Raw genomic sequence first — 20,741 nt, forward strand, 5'->3', positions numbered from 1 at the left:
TCTACCTGCTAACGGCGCCCAGACCCACTGCCCAGCAGCCCGTTTTACTAGGAATCAAACGTCTGGGGGCAGTGATTCCTTCCTTTTAAGGCACAGCTTGGCACGGCAGGAAAGGACTGGACCGAGCTGGCTGGGACCACTGAGTGTGCGGAGCCCTGATCAGCGCCGAAAGCAGCTGGGGGAGGGAAGGGTTAAAGCGGCCTCGCAGTCGACGCGCAGTTGCCGGAATCCATTGGGTTGGTTGGCTCGGCTCCAGTCTGGGCTGGGACGGGGAAGGGTTAAAGGGGCGAGGGGGCGTCTCCAGCCTGTCCCAGGGGGTTGGTTGGCGGTTGCAGCTGACTCCTCCTGGTCCGAAGAACTGAAAGCAGCCGGGGAAGCCAGGAGCCACATCGACTGAATCTGGGCAAGGGAAGGAGCCTGTTACGCGTCGCTCTGTCCCAGCTGCAGGTGAGAGCGCGGCGCCCCTGCGGCAGGCCCCGCGCGCTCCCGGGCCTGGGCAGAGCTGCTAGGGAGCGGCGGGAGAGCTGGGAAAGGGGCCGCGCTTTGGAAACTTCCCGGGAAAGTGACCGAGAGAGTCCAGGGCGGACGGGACGGGTCTGCAGCTGTGTAAGGGGGGGGGTATCAGAGCGAGCCTTTCGGGGGGCGGGGGGAACTGCTCCCGGGGCTTGTAGCGTTTCCCAGGGTTTCTCAACGCTCCCCAGCAGCTTCCCCGAGCGCTGGATCCTTAAGGGTCGTGAAGTGGGGTGTCCGTGCCCCGTAACCGAATGTAAATGGGGCAGGATGCCCCAGGAGACCCCAGATCCCCCGGGGAGGGGTCTCTGCCCCCGAGCAACGTTTGCCCCCTTCCTGTGGAGGGGTTGGAGAGTGGTGGGCTGGGCTGTGAAACTGGCTGTGCGTGTCGTCGTCCCCCCGTTTCCCTCCCCTCTCCCCCGCAAAAGTGGAGGCATTGAGACCCGTAGCGAGCAGCGGGGCTGGTTTGTTTTCTCTTAATCCGGGGCCAAACACGAGGGTATTTCGGGGAAGGAGCAGCTGTGGTTGTAAATCAGCTCGGTGGGATGCCCTCCCCCCCCCCCGCTTGGGAGACTCCCTGGCACAATCCCCGTGTGTGTGTCACTCACTGGAGCTGCAGATGCGCCTGCCACTCGGAGCGAGGGGGACTTTCCCAGTGGGCGAGATTGGACCGAAGCGCATCGGGGCTTTCACAAACTGAGTGGTGGGAAACTCCGTATGAACTTTCCAGAGAAAGCGAAGGGACCAGATCAGAAAACCCCTTGTACAGCCCGCCCGTCTGAGAAGGCGGGGGCACTGTGCCCCGTGACCCTTCGGTACTTCTGTGGCACCTTCCCCCCCCCCCCCCTCCCCTTGCACGGAGTGCAGCCCCTCCGGCTAAACTCCAGCCATTTACCGAGAGGGCACTAGAGGCTGCCGGTGGGAACGAGCGATCCCAGCCTGGAGGGGCTTGAGCTGTCAGAGACGGCAAGAGAGGGGGCAACAAGCCACTAGCGATTATGGCCCTTTCTTCAGTTGCTTGTTTTGGAGGAAAACTTTAAAAGTTCTGCCTTTAATGGAGCTTGTCTTTCGGTGCAAGCCGGTGCCATTGCAATGCTAGATCTATATATAAATAACTGCTCGCTAACGTTTAATAAATTGAGCTAATTTGACCGGCCAGAGAGGATCCTTCCTTAGGAAGGTTATTTCCCCAAACACTTCTGTCTGCGGCTTGGCCAAACAGCTGCGTCTGCTGAGAGCTGCTTTTACTTTGTCATGCTGGGTTAATTAAAAGCTGTTGTTTCTTGGTTGGGGTTAAACTCAAGGCAACTATGGCACTGTAATGGTAAAGGACCGTCCTGAATGGAGGTGGACTTGTAGCAGCTCCAGGAAGGTTTCTCCTGCTGGAATGCAGCAGCTGCTGCCAAGTTACTAGGACTTAGCCTCGGTGGAGGCAGGTGCTCTGATCTCACTTAGCCATGCCAGCTTATCTCAGAAGCTAGAGCTGGAAAAGTCCCATTTTACTACCGGTGCAGGCTTGTTCCAGACAGTTCACTGTGCCTTGTGCAATCTGGTGTAAGGATACCAGCTGAGGCTCCTCCCATCAGCCTGTCACCTCTGACTGTTGGGACACTGGTGTGATTGTTATCCAGCCTAATAAATCTTCCTTCTTGTGGTACAGAGGGGTCTAACTGCTCTCCCTTCTTGATGTTTGCCTCTCTATTAACACAGGTGATTATCACGGTGTTTCTTCCACCAGCCAATCTTGTTAATTGTTTCTTACCAAGCTATCTCACTTGTTCCCCATATGTCATTCCCTCCAGTTTTGGCCTGATGTTTTCTAAATGCCAACTTGTGTCAATATCTTGTAATGGGGTGCCCAGAACTGAATACCATATGCCAGGTGTGGTCTTGCTAGAGCTGCTAAAGTGGCAGTGTTGCCTTGCTGTGCAGTGATGCTATTGTATTCTGCTGTCTTGCAGAGTACCCTACACAACACACCAGAACCTCAGAGTTATAAACCTCTTGGGAATGGAGGTGGTTCGTAACTCTGAAAAGTTTGTAACTGAACAAAACATTATGGTGGTTGTTTTAAAAGTTTACAACTGAACATTGACTTAATACAGCTTTGAAACTACTATGCAGAAGAAAAATACTGCTTCCTTTTTTTAGTAGTTCACATTTAATACAGTTCTATACTGTATTTGCATTTTTTGTCTCTGCTGCTGCCTGATTGAGTATGTCCAGTTCCAAATGATGTGTGTGGTTGACTGGTCAGTTCGTAGCTCTGGTGCTCATAACTCTGAGGTTCTACTGTATATACCACAGTGGCTTTGGTCTAAGGTTGCAGTGGAAATCTTGACTTAGTGGTCCATCTAAGCTTTTTCAACTTCTGAAAAGTGATGCTGAATGCTTCAGAGGAAAGTAACTGTAGGATACCAAGTAGTCTGGGACTCTTTTATTTTAGAGAGATCTCCTGTGTGTCCTGTCACAGCAGTTAAAATCTGCTGGGATGCTCTACAACTGTCCATGAATGGCAGGAAATTCTTTGAGGAAGCCTGCTTTTTGAACTTTCTCCTTCTGATGATCCACCACTCACCCTAGTCTTACACTATGCCTTTAGACTGCAAGGATCACCTGTTCATTCAGGCTTTTAGTTATCACTAGGACAGAGGATGTGTACACTACTTTTTTGGCATAACCGATCTGGTTAGCTATCCAGATACCTAGCAATGGAAACCATGCAGGAACTTAAATAGTTGGTAGGTTTTTCTGACCCTATTTGGTGATCAGCATATGGCCTTAGAAGCTGTATGGTATCCTGCTTAGTATTGCTGCACATACTGCCTTTGTTCAAGTGAATGTCTGATCCTTCTTTTTGTCTGGAAGTTTGCTGAGCTTTTTTAATCACCCTACTGTCCTGCAACTGTGAGCTCCACAGGCCACATGTTTTCTTGGCTCAATATAGTAATTCCAACCCTTTAAAATATATTTGCCTTGCCTTGGAGTCTTTCGGGGCATGAGTGTACCACAATTATACACTAATGGTACTTGGGTGGCTTAGTTGCCTTGGCAATGGGGCTCTAATTCTGTTAGATGTCATAACAGGATCTGCACAGACTTGTACCTAATATGACAAATTCCAGAAATGGTCCAGCCTGTTCCAACTAAAAAGGATGTTGCTAAAGGTAATGGCTGAGAGCATCCATTGTAGTTCAACATACAGATGTTGGCTGTGAATGATCCACTTTGCCCTAGGAGTTGTAATGAGTCTGTTACAGTCTGAGTAAGGACTCATGCAAGGTTACACCTAAATCCTACAGCTAGGCCATTGGATTCTGCAGGACTTTAAAATGAAGTTGCCACAGATTTCCCAAACAAATGGTATCTTGAAAATACAGCAGCCCCTGTATAGTCTGATTAAATTCACTTTTGTACTTTGTTCCCATGGCTTTCAGAGACAAGGTGAGTGGGGTAACATCTTTATTGGACCAACTTCTGTTGGTGAACTAGAGGAGTTTTTGAGATGCACAAAGTTCAACAGGCCTTTGTAATATTAGAGACTGAATCTTTTTAGTTACATCTTGTACTCAGGGACAGAGCTTGAGATTTTGGCAGCTGGGGTTCTGTCCTTGCTCACCGTGCTGGGGCACTAACACAGTAGTGACTTGGGTCCAAGAGTGCCCATTACAGAATCACCAGTGTCACTTCTTGCAACACCATGCGTTCTCTTGGACATTTCCCATCAAAGTACTGAACAGGTCTGACCCTGTATAGCTTCTGAGAACACAGCCTGATTGGCTGCACATGTGGATTCTGCACAAGTGAAAGTCTGGGACTGTAGAAAGGCTTCACAATCCTGGGATATGTGACAATTCCTCTCTCTACATAGGACTCTCACTTTGGGATACTACCATCTCCCCAGGCTGCCTCTCTCTGTGGGGGAAAAATGCTGCTTCTCTTCCATCTCTGATGCTGGAATCTGGTGATGCAGTGAGGTTGAGGTGGTATGCAGTGCTCGTGTGCACATGCCTCCTCAGATCTCTGAAGGTCAGAAACTTGTGGCTAGATTCCTACAGATTGGTGAGATTGAACTATTTTATAATGCTACAACTTCCATGGCCGAACTAGTATTGCAAAGAACTGTGGAGAGGAGGCTAGTGTTTCAGTGACAACTTTGCAATCCCAGTAATGGGCTGGTGGTGCACATATTGGTGTATCTGATGACAAACTAGCTGCAAAGGTGACAAATTCTTTCTGCTTTATAGGATGCCGATCAAGCACTGTATGTGCGGACGCTGATGGGACATGGACCTGTGGAAAAGGAAGCAAATAGGCTTGGTTATGCACTGAGACACTTCCAGGTGGCACTCTTGTGGGTGTCCCAAGCACAGGATACTAGTTTTGGTTGGAACAACTGACTAGAGTATCATTTCCATTCCTGCTCAGAGACAAACTGATACAGGGGTCTGGTACCAAGTGTCTGTCTTGGAGCAAGAGTTCCAGCCCTTCTGTAAAAACATGAGACATTTGTGTTCCTGAGGTACTTTGATGCTTGTTCACATTGGGATGTCCCATCACTGTGAGCCCTCCCCCTCCCCAGAAAGGCACTGGTTAGTCACCCTGAAAGCCATGATACAGATTCAGGGACAGTCCCCATTTAGTGGAAGGGGATCGCTTTTTCTCTTCTGTTATCAATAGCACACATGTAACTTCCTCTACGGGGGAGGAGTCTTTTGGATTAGAAGAACAGTTCCACTTAATCCAGCTGGTTTGGTCCAGAGCCCAACTTGACTTTGGTTGATCTTCTCTATTGACCTGATCAGCAGCAGGGCTGTGTATGACAAGGTCTCTAAAACCTTCCTGCTTCTGTGTGTGAGTGCACAGTGTTGAGTCTGAGTTATTAGTGTGAAACTGGGGTTGGCAGTAAGGGATCTGCTCTTATCAGTATGGGGTGGAAGCAGCAGGGCAGATGCCTGAGACATTCACTCTTTTTCATACCAATGCATGTGACAGAATGAGATGTAAGGTTTCTCCAAGGCCAAAGCTTTCTCCACAGGGCTAGCCCTACCCAATTGCCTGGAGTCTCCTCCCTTGTGAAGATTTCACAGCTTTAACGATGCAGCTCATCTGGACTGTCCTCATTCCAGTTAGCATGCCACTTTGGTCTCTCAGCACCGGCAGGTGCAACGTAACCTGGAACTGGAGGCTGGCAAAGGAGATGTTCTACCAGGGCCTCTTCAAAGCTCAGTATCCAGCTGCTTGCATCTGCTCCTCTCCTCTGGGTGCCTCCTCCTTTCATTCTAAGACGTCACACAGTGTGACTGAACTTCATGTGGAATTCTTAGGTTGACACTGGCTTCTCCTCCTTGCTGTGAAGATGCTTGAATTGGGGACCGAGCTTGAGGCATGTGTCACAGAGGAGCGCTAAAGTTATATCACTGCTACAGCCTATGTCGGTAAAACTTGCGTTGCTCGGTGGGTGGAATATTCACCCCCCTGAGCAACATAAGTTACACTGACATAAGTGCTCACGTGTGCACAGCACTATGTTGAGCTTCTCCCACCAACATAGCTTCTGCCACTCGTGGAGATGGGATTTTTATGCTGATAAAAGAGCTCTCTCCCATCGGCATAGAGCGTCTTCACCAGATGTACTACCGTGGTGCAGCTGTATCAGTACAACTGCACTGCTTCAGCTGTGTACTTTAGAGACATGGCCTAAGTTCTGGCCTGCTTCAGAACCGTTTCAGACTTGGCAGGCATTTTATATCCTGTTCCCTTCCTGTGCTTCTATGGGGTCCGTCAAAGTGTGACGCTTTAATCTCAGATTTATTTACAGATCCTCCTTTTTTAAAGTTTGGGGGGTAAAGGGGTATTCAAACTACTGCTGGAGCAAATTAGCCCCACAGAAGGCAGCGGCGTTGGAAAGCTCTGTAAATGTATCTTTGTGGGACAGGTGGTGATAGGCTTGTGTCTTAGTCTTTGCATGGACCCTCTCAGCTTTCACTCAGCTACCAAATTCTTCTCTTCCTTTAAAATATGTAAAGATCTGGTTTTGGTAAGAAACGTACAAGGTGTCTTATAGATCCTTGACCCATCTCAGCCTTTAAAGAGTTCTTCATTTGCATCTTACCAGGATCACAGGTTCACATCTAAATGGTATGTTACCCCTGCACTGGCCTGCCCCTGGAGCACTGCATGCTGGGATCTGTAGTCTTGGTAGGACACATTTAGGGCTGTCAGAAGTGGGAACTCCTCCATCAGATGATGATTAAAGATGGATGTTTGGAGGGATGGTTATAGGAAACATCTTCCCTTTGGGAACCTTTGTATAATTATATGGGACCAACAAATTATCTAACCTCCAGCTCTTCAGGTAACTTGTAAATATCTCCCAAATGATGGGATTAAGAAGCAGCAAAGGGTAGGCATGTCTCAGCATGGTAAGAAGTTAATGGTGGAGGCACCCAGGCACTTGTGCTAGGGCTGATGGTCAATACACTGTGGAAGAGGGGCTGGGTAGGGTAGCACTGGCAGAACTTATTAATACTTGGCATAGGATACTCAAGAGTAGGGAGGATTGTGAAGACAATGGCTGACTTAAAACTGGGCAGCATAAGTGTAATGCAAGGTACTGTGTACTAGGAAGAGTGGCTTGAACTGTCTGCGCACACTGATGGGTTCAGAATTCACTATAATCTCCCAGAAGAAAGATGAGGGGTTACTGCGGGCAGCTTACAAAGATGAATGCTCACTGGGCAGTGGCAGCCAGTCAATAAAACATTAGGTTGTCAAGCCAGGGATTTAGAACAACATAGGAAATGCTATAAACCAAGGGCAGCTTCACTTTGTGTCCAAGTTCAGTCACATCTCAGATATGGCAGAAATAGAAAAGCCCTTAAGGGGGGTAATTGAAACTAATTCAAGGCAAAAGAAGGGGAGGGAAGAGGCAAACAGTCTTCAGTGTCTTGTACCTTCCTAGGGAAAGAGGAGGCACAGATAATAACTGGATATTCCAATTTACAGAAGGACCTGTAGAATTCAGACAGCCACACTAGAACTAAGCAAAAAGAAATACTTTACATGACATTTGTATTGAACATGTGAAACTTGCTGCCACATGTTGAGGCAAATAGCAAATCTGGTATCTATAAAGCCTAACAGCTGGAAAGTGCCAGTTCATTAGGGGTTACAGCACTTGTAATAAAACTTCCAAGGGCCATCCATCCTCATGTGTCAGAGCATAAAGAGGTGACCAGCTGGGGTCAGGAAGAAACATTTCCTAACTACTCTGCAATATAGCATTGCACAATCATTTGTGTGTTAGAGGTTTATCCCTGTTTGTGAAGGCTGTGGCCACTGTTGAGGATGGGACAGATCACAGACTTGTTCCAATATGATTGTTTCTGTGACTGAGAACTGGAGAATGCCATGTCTGGCCTTTGTATGTAAGGATATCCAAGGCTGCTGGCTGCTCTGTAAAAGGAGGGTCATTAGCTATTGAGGTAAAGGCTTCCCTATTTAGGGCTGAAGGGAGCCACCTATCCTTTGCATATATGACTTCAGAGCAGCAGGTGAACAGCTTGCCATCTCTTCTGCAGTTGGAATGTACTGTGTGAATTGGCAGCCTGGATGACTGGCTCCTGAGCTATCTAAAGGTGTGTGTGTGTGTGTGTGTGTGTGCGGGGGGGGGGGGGAGGTAATGATGCGGTTCTGGCGGGACACAACTGAGAGTGCCAATTCAGGACAAATCGCTTAAAACAGGACAGTTACAGCCTTAGGCTGGGGTTTTTCCACCTCTAAGGCAAACCAAACCAGCCAGACAAAGAGGACTTGGTCTCGCTTCACTGGCTAACCACAAGTCACACAAGCAATTCCCTAAGACACTCCAGCTTCCCAGTATCACCACCAGTGCCACTCGTTATGGGGACAAATGGTTATGAAAACCAATACCCCATTAAAAGAAAAAAGGTTCTCCTGATCCCAAAGGATCAAGCCCCAGACCCAGGTCAATATACAAATCAGATCTTACCCACAAATCATGCTGTTGCCAATCCTTTAGAATCTAAAGGTTTATTCATAAAAAAAAAAAAAAAAATCTAGATGAGCTAGAATTGGTTAAATGGAATCAATTACATACAGTAATGGCAAAGTTCTTCGTTCAGGCTTGTAGCAGTGATGAAATAAACTACAGGTTCAAAATCAAGTCTCTGGAACATTCCCACCTGGGATGGGTCATTCAGTCCTTTGTGTGGAGCTTCAGTTTGTAGCAAAGTCCCTCCAGAGGTAAGAAGCAGGATTGAAGACAAGATGGAGGCGAGGCCTTAGCCTTTTATAGTCTTTTCCAGGTGTAAGAACATCTTTGTCCTTGCTGTGGAAAATTATAGCAAAATGGAGTCTGGAGTCACATGGGTCAGTCCCTGCATACTTTGCTGAGTAGCAAGGCATATTTGCCTTCTCTCAATGGGTCAGTTGTATAGCTGATGGCCCTCAATGGGCCATCAAGCAGGCTAGGCAGAGCTAACACCAACTTGTCTGGGAAGTTTCCCAGAAGCATGGCATAAGTTTGAAATATAGACCGTATAAAGCCAATATTCATAACTCCAGCTACAAAATTGATACACACATATAGACAGCATAATCATAACCAGCAAACCATAACCTTGTCTTAGACACCTCATTTGACCCCCCTTTATACAAGATTTGGTGCCACTACAGGACTTTGGTTGCAACCATGTCCTATAGGGTCCCAGTTCAAATCAATAATGTGACGGGGGGAGGTAAATCTGTGAGCCACACAGGGCTGATGAGAGGGAGTGGGGTGGGGAGCCAGTACAAATTACCGGGGCCCAGCGGTCCGGAAGAGGGCCTAACTCCTCCCGCCCCCCCCCCCCCCCGGTCGGTTCTGTTAGCCTGTCCGCCCTTGCTGGGAGGCCCGAACGCTTTTTTTTTCCACTGCGGCCCGAACCCGCTCTCGGCGGCCCTGGAGCCACATACCTGAGCAGGAACTTCCCTTAAGTAGTCTCAGCTGTTGACTACATCCCGTATCTTCCATACCTTAACTGTTTATACAGACACCCTCTCTGTTACCAGTTGTGGAGTGTCACTGACTCCCTGAACTGCACCATGTTCCTTTGTGCTGCTGCAATGTCCATCTGGCATTCAGTGACGCAGTAGCTCTCATGCAGGCTAGAGGGGCATTTTAGACCTTAGCAACGTGAGCCACCTTGATGTAGTGTTTCATGGGGATAGTGAGCTTCTGCCAGGAGCTAGTTTCCATTTGGTCAATGCTGTGGAGTGTCCTAGTGATCTGAAAAAGAAACTTCCATATGCTAGGGCAAATTGGACATATAGCCTGTCAGCTCCAGGGGAGTTGTGCTAATCTGGGCTCAGAAATATGAGCATCTTGTAAGTGGCCATGTTTTTTTGTTCAGGTAGAAATAAGTGTATGTACAGCCCTATGCTATATGGGGGCAGGGTATAGAAATAACCCATTAAACATGGATGACCAAACTTTGATGTTAAGACCCACGTTGGCTGCTAACTTGCAGTAGAGTTTAGATTTACATAGACATTCCTCAGCCATAATGCCTGCCTTGTTCTCTGATGGATGACTAGAAACTTCTTTGACATCTCAGACAAGCGTGACTTAAAAGCTGAACTGCATGGTGTGTGTTTTGACTATACCCTCGTACTAAGCTTACGCAGAAAGTGACTTTAGGCGGGGTTTAAGATGCTGCTGGTTGGCTGGGCCTTGTGCTGTGCTGCAAGTGGAGAATCTCCTGGTTTAGCTATTATTAGACTCTTGGGTAACTCCTGTCAGTGAGGACACCCAGCACGCTACGCATGAGGTGTGTTAACCAGGCATCAAGACACTCTTTTATTAGCAGCGTTTGTGACGGGTTGGATCACAGAAACCCCCTTGGGAGCTGCCATCCGATGTGCCAAGACTACTTCTATTCCTGTTTTCCCTGCCAGCTCAGGACTCCAGCACCCTGTCTTGCTGAGCCAGACACTCCCATCTGCTCCAACACAGACCCAGGGTCTGAATTACTTGCCCTAAAGCTGCAGGTTTACCTGAAAACAGCTCACAGAAATGTGCTTGTCTATAGCACTCCAATGCCCAACTGCCAATGGGGTCTAAACCCAAATAAATCTGTTATACCCTGTATAAAGCTTTTACAGGGTAAACTCATAAATTGTTCGCCCTCTATAACACTGATAGAGAGAGATGCACAGTTGTTTGCTCCCCCAAGTATTAATACATACTCTGAGTTAATTACTAAGTAAAAAGTGATTTTTATTAAATACAGAAAGTAGGATTAAGTGGTTCCAAGTAGTAACATAGAACAAAGTAAGTCACCAAGCAAAGCAAAATAAAATAAAATGCGCAAATCTATGTCTAATTAAATTGAATACAGATAATCTCACCCTCAGAGATGCTTCAGTAAGTTTTTTTTTTTGCAGACTGGACACCTTCCAGGCCTGGGCATAATTCTTTCCCCTGGTACAGCTCTTGTTCCAGTTCAGGTGGTAGCTAGGGGATTCTTCATGATGGCTTCTCTCCCTCCTTGTTCTCTTCCACCCCTTTATATATCTTTTGCATAAGGCGGGAACCCTTTGTCCCTCTGGGTTTCTACCCCCCCACTGGAAAAGCACCAGGTTAAAGATGGATTCCAGGTCAGGTGACATGATCACATGTCACTGCAAGACTTCTTTACCCACTTGCCAGCGCACACACCTACAGGAAGACTCACAGGTGTCAACAGCCATCTGCAGACAATGATCCTGGTTAATGGGAGGAGTCAAGATTCCAAACCACCATTAATGGCCCACACTTTCCATAATTACAATAGGCCCTCAGTTATATTTCATATTTCTAATGAAATTTCTAATTTTAGATAAGAGTGGTACATTTATACAAATAGGATGATCACACTCAGTAGATAATAATCTTTGTAATGATACCTTACAAGAGACATTTTGCATGAAGCATATTCCAGTTACATTATACTCACTTTATATGGTTTTATAAAAACATAATGACTGCACAACCTCACAGCGTTACTGTTATAAAGTTGCCAGTTTCCAGGGAGAAATGTGGCCTCTAGCCTCTCGTCTCAGTTTCACTGTTGATTTCTCAAGCTAGCTGGGCCAGGTCTTTAGCTGGAGATGCATGTCAGTTGCTGCAGTTATGAAACTACCTCCCTGCTTGTTTATAAATCAGATAGGTATGGAATTCTCTGGGTGTGAACCTGGTAATGGGCCCAGTCCCTAGCCTCATCATTGTAATTGTGCAATAAGTCTGTAAGGTTTACATGCTGGTCCTGTGCCTTGCCCCGCAGCCAAGACCTTCTATCCTTAACTCCTGCAGAGCTGGCCATCCGGATATGAATGTTGGTATCAATTTGTATTGGGTTGCAAGCTGCTTTTTGGAGGGTTAAGTGGGACCAGCCAGCTCATCCTTCCCTGTAGGGAAATATCACCTTCTTCTCCCGCCTCCCCAGTCACTGAGTCAGGCTTCCCTTTGTCCTCTGCAACAAGGCAGCATGGTTTAGTGGACTGGGTGATGTACTAGGACTAAGGAGGCTACTGACCTGCAAGTTACTTCACCTTTTTGAGCCTCTACTCTCCTCCCACACTCTTAAATAGAAGAAATGGGTCTTTTAAGCTCTTCAGGGCAGAGACTGTCTCTTACTAGCACAATGGGAGCAGTGCTACAACCATACAAATAAAGTTCTTAAACTTCGTGGCTTTACCCTTCAAAACTCTGCTCTGCAGCTTTGATATGTCTGTCCTCTCCTCTCTTCTTTTTCCCCTCCCCCAGCCCCCCTTCACTCCCCAAACAGACTTTCCCATGCTGCTCACCTGGTACAAAAGGCCCTCCCCATCAATCTGTCAAGCTGCAACTCCAAGTGTGATTTGGCCTTTCTGATTTCACTCCTGCATGCCTGAGCAATATTTTTATACTCCTCCCTGGTCATTTGTCCAATCTTCCACTTCTTGTAAGCTTCTTTTTTGCGTTTAAGATCAGCAAGGATTTCACTGTTAAGCCAAGCTGGTTGCCTGCCATATTTACTATTCTTTCTACACATCGGGATGGTTTGTTCCTGCAACCGCAATAAGGATTCTTTTAAAATACAAAAAAAAGAACAGGAGTACTTGTGGCACCTTAGAGACTAACAAATTTATTAGAGCATAAGCTTTCGTGGACTACAGCCCACTTCTTCGGATGCATATAGAATGGAACATATATTGAGGAGATATATATACACACATACAGAGAGCATAAACAGGTGGGAGTTGTCTTACCAACTCTGAGAGGCCAATTAATTAAGAGGGGAAAAAAAACTTTTGAAGTGATAATCAAGCTAGCCCAGTACAGACAGTTAAGAAGTGTGAGAATACTTACAAGGGGAGATAGATTCAATGTTTGTAATGGCTCAGCCATTCCCAGTCCTTATTCAAACCGGAGTTGATTGTGTCTAGTTTGCATATCAATTCTAGCTCAGCAGTCTCTCGTTGGAGTCTGTTTTTGAAGTTTTTCTGTTGTAATATAGCCACCCGCAAGTCTGTCACTGAATGACCAGACAGGTTAAAGTGTTCTCCCACTGGTTTTTGAGTATTTTGATTCCTGATGTCAGATTTGTGTCCATTAATTCTTTTGCGTAGAGACTGTCCGGTTTGGCCAATGTACATGGCAGAGGGGCATTGCTGGCACATGATGGCATATATCACATTGGTAGATGTGCAGGTGAACGAGCCCCTGATGGTATGGCTGATGTGATTAGGTCCTATGATGATGTCACTTGAATAGATATGTGGACAGAGTTGGCATCGGGGTTTGTTACAAGGATAGGTTCCTGGGTTAGTGGTTTTGTTCAGTGATGTGTGGTTGCTGGTGAGTATTTGCTTTAGGTTGGGGGGTTGTCTGTAAGCGAGGACAGGTCTGTCTCCCAAGATCTGTGAGAGTAAAGGATCATCTTTCAGGATAGGTTGTAGATCTCTGATGATGCGCTGGAGAGGTTTTAGTTGGGGGCTGAAGGTGACAGCTAGTGGTGTTCTGTTATTTTCTTTGTTGGGCCTGTCTTGTAGGAGGTGACTTCTGGGTACTCGTCTGGCTCTGTCAATCTGTTTTTTCACTTCAGCAGGTGGGTATTGTAGTTTTAAGAATGCTTGATAGAGATCTTGTAGGTGCTTGTCTCTATCCGAGGGATTGGAGCAAATGCGGTTATATCTTAGAGCTTGGCTGTAGACAATGGATCGTGTGGTGTGTCCTGGATGGAAGCTGGAGGCATGTAGGTAAGTGTAGCGGTCAGTAGGTTTCCGGTATAGGGTGGTATTTGTGACCATCGCTTATTAGCACAGTAGTGTCCAGGAAATGGACCGCTTGTGTGGATTGATCTAGGCTGAGGTTGATGGTGGGATGGAAATTATTGAAATCATGGTGAAATTCCTCAAGGGCTTCTTTTCCATGGGTCCAGATGATGATGTCATCAATGTAGCGCAAGTAGAGTAGGGGTGTTAGGGGACGAGCGCTAAGGAAGCGTTGTTCTAAGTCAGCCATAAAAATGTTGGCATATTGTGGGGCCATGCGGGTACCCATAGCAGTGCTGCTGACTTGAAGGTATATATTGTCCCCAAATGTGAAATAGTTGTGGGTGAGGACAAAATCACAAAGTTCAGCCACCAGGTTAGCTGTGACATTATCAGGGATACTGTTCCTGATAGCTTGTAGTCCATCTTTGTGTGGAATATTGGTGTAGAGGGCTTCTACGTCCATAGTGGCCAGGATGGTGTTTTCTGGAAGATCACCGATGGATTGTAGTTTCCTCAGGAAGTCAGTGGTGTCTCGAAGATAGCTGGGAGTGCTGGTAGCGTAGGGTCTGAGGAGAGAGTCTACATAACCAGACAAGCCTGATGTTAGGGTGCCAATGCCTGAGATGATGGGGTGTCCAGGATATCCAGGTAGTCCACGAAAGCTTATGCTCTAATAAATTTGTTAGTCTCTAAGGTGCCACAAGTACTCCTGTTCTTCTTTTTGCGGATACAGACTAACACGGCTGCTACTCTGAAACCTTTTAAAATACAGCCAGCTCTCCTGGACCCCTTTGCCCTTCATGTTATTCTCCCAGGGGATCCTGCCCATCTGTTCCCTGAGGGAGTCAGTCTGCTTTTGTGAAGTCCAGGGTCCGTATTCTGCTGCTCTCTTTTCTTCCTTGTGTCAGGATCCTGAACTTGACCATCTCATGGTCACTGCCTCCCAGGTTCCCATCCACTTTTGCTTCCCCTACTAATTCTTCCCTGTTTGTGAGCAGCAGGTCAAGAAAAGCTCTTCCCCTAGTTGGTTCCTCCAGCACTTGCACCAGGAAATTGTCCCCTACATTTTCCAAAAACTTCTTGGATTGTCTGTGCACCGCTGTATTGCTCTCCCAGCAGATATCAGGGTGATTAAAGTCTCCCATGAGAACCAGGGCCTGCCATCTAGCAACTTCTGCTAGTTGCCAGAAGAAAGCCTCGTCCACCTCATCCCCTGGTCTGGTGGTCTATAGCAGACTCCAACCACGACATCACCCTTGTTGCTCACACTTCTCAACTTTATCCAGAGACTCTCCGGTTTTTCTGCAGTTTCATACTGGAGCTCTGAGCAGTCATACTCCTCTCTTACCTACAACGCAACTCCCCCACCTTTTCTGCCCTGCCTGTCCTTCCTGAACAGTTTATATCCATCCATGATAGTACTTCCAATCTGCTTCTTGTACTGTACGCTCTTTGAGGCAGGACCTGGTTTCACTGATGGTCCTGTGCAGCACAGAGCAAGCACTAAACTAATAATGGTTCATGGACCATATCTAGAAGGGGGGAAAAACCCTGGTTAACTGCATATGAAACAAGGTGAAGTGTACAGCCTTTGTGGCCATTCCTTCTGTCTTACTGCTGCTAGTGAGAATGGGCCCTGGATGGGGGAGCTGAATGGGAATCTGCAGGAGAGGTGTGGGGTGAATAATGGGAGTTGAACAATGGCTGTCTGGGGCCATGACACTCACAGAATGTGTGTGTGTGTGTGTGTGTGTGTGTGTGTAAGCTGCTACTAGCAAGATGCTGGGGCCCTGTGGGTCAGACACAGCCCTCATAGCAAGCCTCAATAGCTTCTTGGCTTCACAAAGCAGCTGCCACCCCATCCCCTCCTCTCATTAACAATCCTGACATAGCACTTGATGTGGTGCAGAATCAGATGAGGTGGCTGCCTGCTCATATGTGGAAGTGGCAAAAGTCAAATGACTCCAGCTATTCTCATCCACCCCCCACCTCAGAGGTATGCATTGGGGGAAGGGTGTTACTATAAGAACAGACCGGAATTAGGGTTGCCAACTCTGACTGAAGCTATTCTGGGAGATTTTTTTTTTAGTTAGAACATCCTATTAAAATCTCCCAGATTGCTTTCAATAGTCACTGGGAGATTGATGCTGATTCTGGGAGACTCAGGCCAGTCCTGTTAGGTTAGCAACCCTAACCTGAATGAATGAACTCTGAATGCATTAGAATAATGGATGGAGTAACGGATCATCTTGGTTTGACTATTTGGAAGATCATCTTCCTGGTTCCTGAAGATTGGGCCAGGATGTGACCACAGTCATTCTGGATGGAAGGTGAAAGGGGCTGGCCTGTGTCCTAGCACCTCTTGGTAGGCAGGTGTGCTGGAACGGGTTTTATAGTGGGGGTGCTGTGAGCCATTGAACCAAACTGTAAACCCTGTATATAATGAAAACCACTTTTAAGTCAGGGGGTGCGGCAGCACCCCCAGGACCTGTCATTCCAGCACCTATGTTGGTAGGGATGAGGACTTTTTTCTTTACAGGTCCACACAGAGGGATCTATTTATACTAGAGTTTTTGCTCCCATTTTAACTAGTTAATTGCCAGAGTGCTCCTCTTAAAAACAAACCTAGAAACACTTATCAGAGGGGTAGCCGTGTTAGTCTGAATCTGTAAAAAGCAACAGAGGGTCCTGTGGCACCTTAGAGACTAACAGGAGTACTGGGAGCATAAGCTTTCGTGGGTAAGAACCTCACTTCTTCAGATGCAAGTGACTTGCATCTGAAGAAGTGAGGTTCTTACCCACGAAAGCTTATGCTCCCCGTACTCTTGTTAGTCTCTATGGTGCCACAGGACCCTCTGTTGCTAGAAACACTTGTGGAGTGTCTAGGTTAGCATTTGACAAGTTGTGTTAATTTGAGTTAGCTGGCAGTCAATTAACTAGAGTTTCTGCTCTTATAGTAACTCTAAACTAGATGTACAGTGAAAGATTTTGCTTTCTATCTAGGGCCCTTGTCTAGACTGGAATTTCATGGTAGCACATGTTGGCGAACCTGCCACTAACTCAGTCTACACCCTTGTCTTCAGTAGGAATAAAGGTGTAATCTAACATTGTTAAATCCTAGTGTAGACAAGGCTGTTAGTTGGTTGAGGTACTCCCTGGGGGGGAGCTAGGCTCTAACTTAACTCTTTTTAGGATATGTTAAAAGTAGTGTGTCTTGATTAGCATGTACTAGAAGGCAAGGTAGACAATAGTTGAACATAACACCTCAAATCATAGTCTAGACAAGGCCTGGGGGTTTATCTAGAATACGGAAGAGTGATTGGGAGTGACTAACTCCCTCCCTCCCCCCACCCCAAACCTTTTCCCTGATGCAGATTAATATATTTTATTTCAATTTAGTTGATTGGCTCCCTCAGTATGGGCCTCAATACATTTTAAGATTTGCTGCCTCAACATGTTTTAAAATCCTTATGTAATCTCTAACACCTTGTACCCTAATCTAGCCATCATTGACAGCTCTTTCCCGTTTCTAATTGACTGAGAGTGGGACCCAGTCCTGGAATATTTCTTGATTTGGTTAGCTATCTTTGTGCTGCCATCTGAAGATGTAAAGTGCTGCAGAATCCAGGTGTGTTGGCTCTGTATTGCCTGCAGATGTTGGGGCCCCTTACTCTCACTTGGTGATTACATGGGACCCTCTTTAAATGAGAGAATTTCATGGGATCATGTAGTTCTTTAGGGAGACTTCCTACCATCGACTGTCTATGAGAAAGCAGGAGAGGATTCAATTCTCTAGGACCTGGAAGTTTCAAATTCTGTTGAAGTGGGTGAGTCAACTCTGCGAAGCCCTGTTTCCAAGAACTCCTGGTCTTGGAAAGTGAGAGCCTCACTTAATCAGCTCCTTATTACACCCCTGACAGATCCCTATTTTGAAGAATGGGGATACTTGGAATGACCAGGTTCTTATGCCATCAAGTTCAAGATCTCATGATGTATCTAGGGGAAATGACATGTCATGGGTACCTTGACACCCTCCCCAGTGGTCTTGGAGATGGTATTGATTTTGAAGTCTGGTCATTCATACATCCCAAACACTGGGTGTTCTACAATGCAACTAGCATATGGTCTTGGCTCTTGTCTCACTCTACTTTTAGAGTGAAGCAGATGGGAATATTGATTCTAATCTGGTATCCTCCTCATGGCAGTGGCTTGTGTTGGATCCAGCAGTGGAAGGCAAAACAGAATTCCCTAATGCACTGTGCAATGCTGTGTGGGGGTAAAGGGGAGAAGTAATTCCTTCCTGGCCCACTTGGTAACGCTTGGTCCCTGAAGGGACCTTTGATTGCCTTAGCTTTTTATAGCACGTATAACTAGAATATCAGATGCACAATTGTTAAATTTAGTGGAGGCCTTAACTGTTCTGACTGAATAACTAGAACAGTGTTTTGTGCAATAATTGCTCTCTGCTTCCATTAAAAATGGAATAATTTCACTATAAGGCTTTTGCTTATAAGAGAAAATCACCTGCATGGTGTGAAACTTGGAGCTGGAACAGTTCCCTCTCAGCCAGTGTCCTGGCATTGTAACAAATGACAACCTAAGAGGAGGTCACACATTCCTGCATTTTTAGCTGCCCCTTCTGTGCCTTTGAGATCAATGCAGAGCTGTCTGGTAGGCCGTGTACATATATACTACTGAGCAAATAGACAGATATGCCAAAGATGCAGTTTCTTGCATTGGCTCGTTCTTCAGCTGAAGATGGTTGTTATCTATCCTATAGAGCAGAGGTGGGCAAACTACAGCCCGGGGGGCTGCATCCAGCCCTTCAGATGTTTTAATCTGGCCCTCGAGCTCCTGCTGGGGAGCAGGGTCGGGCGGGGGCTTGCTCCACATGGCTCCCAGAAGCAGCGACATGTCCAATCTCTGGCTCCTATGTGTACGGGCAGCCAGGGGGCTCTGCACACTGCCCTGCCCCAAGCGCCACCCCCACAGCTGGCCAATGGGGCCAATGGGAGCTGCAGGGCTGGCACCTGCAGATGGGGCAGCGCGCAGAGCTGCCTGGCCACACCTCCATGTAGGAGCCATATTGGGGACATGCCTCTGCTTCTGGGAGCTGCGTGAGGTAAGCACTGCCTGGAGCCTGCACCCCTCACCCCCTCCCATGCCCCAGCCCTGATCACCCTCTGAACCCCTTGGTCCCACACTCTTGCATCCCAGAGCCTGCACCCCCAGCTCGGAGCCCCCTCCCACACTCTGAATACCTCATTTCTGGTCCCGCCTCAGAGCCCGCACCCCTTGCTGGAGCCTTCACCCCCACCCGCCCCCTAACCCCCATGAGTGTTCATGGCCCACCGTACAATCTCCGTACCCGGATGTGGTCCTCGGGCCAAAAAGTTTGCTCACCCCTGCTATAGAGGTTGGGGTAGGGACTGGGAATTGAACTTCTGGGTTCTTTCACAATGCTGCTCCAATGTGCTGTGAGAAGTCAGATCCTCCACTTCTGTGCCTATATACTTTAGCCCCTTCATAGCTGAATGTCTGATTCAGACATTCAACTTATTTTCCTACTTCATAGGGGACCCGTGAAAGTGTTTATCGTATTTTACTGATTCTATTTTTTCCTTTTTTGTGGGGGTGGGAACTGATGCAAAGAGTGCTCAAGATCAGTTTGGGATGGAGCTAAAAATAGATACCCCACCCCTGTCCCATCTCCAAGTCGACTGACTTAACCACAGGACTATCCTGCCTTTGTTGACTCCTTTCTAAAATGAGGGTACTTGCCTAGGTGCTGAGGCTTAGTTAATATTTGTAAAGCATTTGGAGATCCTTGGATGAAAGGTGCTGAACATAGCAGTCTTAAAGAGCCCAAACGGCAGCCATGGCCGGTTCCAGGCACCAGCCCAGCAAGCAGGTGCTTGGGGCGGCCAAGGGGCAGGGGCGGCACATCGGGCTGTTCAGCAGCAATTCGGCGGCGGGTCCCTCTGGGAGGGAAGCACCTGCTGCCAAAGAAGAAAGCAGCATGGGAATTCGGAATTTTTTTTTCTTTCGCCGCTTGGGGTGGCAAAAACCTGGAGCCAGTCCTGATGGCAGCCTTCCAGCCTGTGCTCCTGCTATCTCTTCTCAGGCTAGTGTTCTAAATTTGCCCCACAGTGATCTCTGAAGAACGTAAGACACTTCGGTAACTGGAAAAAGCCACCCAGCCTGCCTTGTTTCTGGTTCAGCTTAACCCATCTTCCAAACTGTCAAATGCATAAGTAGGGCACCGTATGTGTGTTAATCTGGAGACTCTAAAGAGGCCCCTCTTTCTCCCTGAAACGGATCCAGCTTTTTAAAACTTACTCTTCTGCAGCTGCCAAATTCCTGGAGAACTTATCCCATATGTCTGACAGGACTGCTTCACGCCAAGAGGAACAGTTCTCTTTACACCGATGCAGAGGTCGGTCAGAGTGATGGTTTGGCTTTCTCAGGACAGTGTTTGATCTCAGAGAGGAGTGATGCTAACCGTAGATGGCAGTGTTTAGTATGAGGCTTGGCAGGTCTGTAATTGGCTAATGTTCTCATGTCACTCCATTTAAAGCTGGTGGAATCATCTGCTTGGTACCACATGCAGTCTCGGGGAGAGCAAAGCACCTGTGTATGTCATGTAAGTCACTGGGGCTCTCCCAGGCTGGGTGCAACTGAAAGGCTTTCTGATCTTGAAGGGATGGTAGGATCTTCTCTTCCAGCTGGCTTTGTATAGCAAAGGGACTGGATTGTTTGGCGTTTGCCTTGTCTAATGAGACTTCTTATTGCAACACTTCATTTAGACAAATGCTTTGGCTACAAATCAAGTAGTTTCACTGCAGCTTCTGTAACTCCCTTTGTAGTCTTTGCTGAATGGCTTCCTTCCTATAGCACTGCTCCTTGCTGTCACTAAACAAACACCTGCA

At 47.2% G+C, this 20,741-nt stretch overlaps 1 protein-coding gene across 4 annotated transcripts in view; it reads left to right on the top strand.

Annotated features, from left to right (window-relative positions):
- The first annotated feature begins 204 nt into the window (after window positions 1–204).
- CD82 (CD82 molecule) overlaps window positions 205–20,741 on the top strand; it is a 71,862-nt gene continuing 51,325 nt past the window's right edge. Inside the window, exon 1 of one of the 4 annotated variants that reach the window (XM_065592806.1) lies at window positions 205–447. The gene's annotated coding sequence lies outside the window, so the exon portion shown is untranslated. Of the gene's footprint in view, window positions 448–4,381; window positions 4,540–17,579; window positions 17,640–20,741 lie in introns of those variants that run through there. The other 3 variants (XM_065592808.1, XM_065592809.1, XM_065592807.1) reach the window with 3 other exon arrangements.

Source organism: Chrysemys picta, chromosome 4, assembly GCF_011386835.1.
Source record: "Chrysemys picta bellii isolate R12L10 chromosome 4, ASM1138683v2, whole genome shotgun sequence".
In the NCBI taxonomy this organism is placed as follows: Eukaryota; Metazoa; Chordata; order Testudines; family Emydidae; genus Chrysemys; species Chrysemys picta.